We start from the raw sequence: 3,219 nt of genomic DNA on the forward strand, positions 1-3,219 counted from the left end.
GAAAGAGCCGCTAGTGATGGATTCCTCCCCCAGGATGGACAGAAGTGCAGTAAATGTCCTTTTTTAACAGAGCACATCATCAAAATAACCGAATTTACAGCATTCATGAGGACAGACAGTGTCTTACATAAATGGAGAGGTGTATCAATGTTTAAAGAATTTATGCAGAAGTAGAAGTCTGACAGGGATGAAAGGAGCAGCAATGACACTCGCAATGCAGTAATAGCAGTATATGTGAGGAGGCATATTGTATAGGAACGCAATCTAGTTGTAATGAGATCAGATGGATTGAGGAACACCATGTTAATACAGGCCTCACTTGGCTCAGGTGGACTCTAGAGCGGGCCATTCCATTGAGAGTGTACAGCCGCTCAAGCCAGTGGGGCTGATCAAAGCAGTCCGGCCCGAGCAGATACAATGCAGAGATAAAGAAACGGTTGAACGTAAGTTAGGTTAGGAGCCTGACGCGCACCGCAGGGCCTATAGAGACAAACACATCTCGCACATCAGCTCTTTTTGAAATATTTTCTCATGTACGTATATATATTTGTTACGATCTGATTCTGCACGCCGCCCCTGAGATGAAGTGTGCAACGTCTCTCGGTTCACACAGGAAGAGGAAAATAACTCAGAGCAGCAAACAGCGAGGGTGTTTTTTCAGCAGTGAGAGGTGACTCTGTCTGCCTATTGTGAGCACTGACAGTTATATTATGCAGGCTGAAAGGCAAACAAAAAGAACCAACAGTGTGTGTGTGTGTGTGTGTGTGTGTGTGTGTGTGTGTGCGCGCATGCCCGGGTGCACGACCACAGACAGCACGTCTCCTTGTCTGCTAGCCCTCAAATGAATTCTGTTCTGTTGTTTTTCCACTAATACAGCTACTGGAACAATCAAATATATTGACCAACACACAAACACACACACACACACAACACACACACACACACACACACACACACACACACACACACACACACACACACACACAGAGAGGGGGGAGAGACAGATAAGTCTTGTCATGCACTTGAGATGTGTATTGGCTGAGTTCTATCCAACTGGTCCGATATGCAACATTATCTGGTCCCATACTGGCTCCACTATGGACACACACAAACACACGCATATTCACATTTAAAGAGAAGCAGTGATGTACAGACACACACTTGGATATACACGTATACACAAACACACACACACACACACACAGACATACAGTAGCTACACACTTGCACAAACTGCGTCTCCTGGTCTAGGCCCATTGATCCCAAGTTCGGTGCCACAAGGCTTGGAACCCAGTGCAGATAAGACACACACACACACACACACACACACACACACACACACACACACACTGGACAGACACACAGACTCCAGCTGTAGTTGCAGTTTATTTAATTGTTTACAAGCCGGTGCTTTCTGTTTTGAGGAGGAGATGAAGTGTCACACTCCATTCAGAAATCTTCAGGCAGGAGCTAAAGTACTTTTGTGTCTTTTATAAATTGTGACGCTAACTTCGCCTGATGTCACCGCGAAGATCTGCTACAGTGGAATCCACAAAGAATCTGACAGAATGTTACCTTTTCTTTCTCCCTGTCACCATAAATATGTAAAGCGTCCTTTGGTCCCATGAAAGGTGCTAAAAAATGTTAAGTTATTATTATTATTTTCATTATTATTACAGGGATTTTGAAATGACAACGTGAACACTACCGCTACTTTGAGGACTTTAGAATGGCCACTTCACTATTGTTTGTTCAATTCCAAGAAGTGTCTGATGACGCCCAGTGACTGATGAGCTTTGGCCAGTTCACCAGTGCGTCACGTGCTGGTACTGATGAGGAGATAGTGAGTTGTGTGTCATCAAAACTGATGATGGAGCCAAGTGAAACATGTAAAACCGTGGTTGTCATTCTTTTGCACTCCATTTCACACGTTTTTCGCTTACAGATGTTTTAGTAAAGGGCGTGTGTGAAATTCAGGGCCAAAGGATTCGTACATTCCATTCAAGTTTAAATTTAAAATCCTCAAAGTGCCGCACTCCTATAAGTATCTGACAGTTGTATTTGTGAACGCTCTACAGGAATGCGTCGCTATCTGTCTTCAAATGTGACAAAAATCTGTCCCCACATCAAGGAGGGAGGAAAGAGAGAGAGAGAAACGAGACTGATGGCATCACTCTGCCCTCCCCGAGGGACGGCTGAAACCCTTTTAAGGCCTCTCTCTCTCTCTCTCTCTCTCTCTCTCTCTCTCTCTCTCTCCTCCATCACCTCTTTCTCCAGTTTTCCCCTGTTCGCCAGCCGCCTCTTTCTCTCAGGACCGGCTCTTGCAGTCGATAGGCCCATTAGTAAATAACAGATACATAATTTATTAAATATCCTTAGATACATATTTCAGCATTGAATTACCAGGCAGAGGAGGGGGGGGGGGGCAGCGGAGTAGCTGACACTTGTCTCAGTAACTATTTCACAGTGATTCTGAATGAACCACTTTGTTGTATTAAAGACTTTCTTTTATTAAAAAAAAACTAAATATTAATTTATACTTGTCACTTGAAAATAAGCAATATATACTGACTAAAAAAACATTTAATTTTAACAACTCTGTTTAACATTAACACATTTTAGACTTGTAATAAATGAAGTATAACTCAATATAATGTAGCTATAAGCAGATATAAAGACGTGTTACATATTTATTAATGTACAGTATTTGTCAGCAATTATACCCTCCTTATGTCTAAAACTGTGTTTTACTACATTTATTTAAAATATAAACTCATATTACAAGTACATTAGTATATTATAAACAAGTTATTACTTGTTGTAGAAAAGTTATAACCTAAAAACAAAAATAAAGACACAATAAAATAGTAATGTTCATTAATTATAATCAATTAATATGTATTTCTCCAATTCTGTTATCTCAGTTATAGTTTAGATGTTGCTTTATTTAAATAGCATGTGCTAATATTAGCATGTGTCAGCAATGATGAATGTGACTCGTGGTTCAAACTCCACGTTGTGATTGGACGTTTAATTATTTCTACATAGATATTGTGTTCACACTTAAAACATTTTTTTTAAAGTATTCGCAGTGCTTTATATTTAGAAATGTTATGTCTGTACCGCCCTCTGCTGGACAACACTGAAATGCAATACAACTCATGTGTGTTTTCGGTGTTTTGGCTTGATTTTGATGTGATTTGGGAAATTCATGTCGCA

This window comes from Hippoglossus stenolepis, chromosome 24 (genome assembly GCF_022539355.2).
Source record: "Hippoglossus stenolepis isolate QCI-W04-F060 chromosome 24, HSTE1.2, whole genome shotgun sequence".
NCBI lineage: Eukaryota > Metazoa > Chordata > Actinopteri > Pleuronectiformes > Pleuronectidae > Hippoglossus > Hippoglossus stenolepis.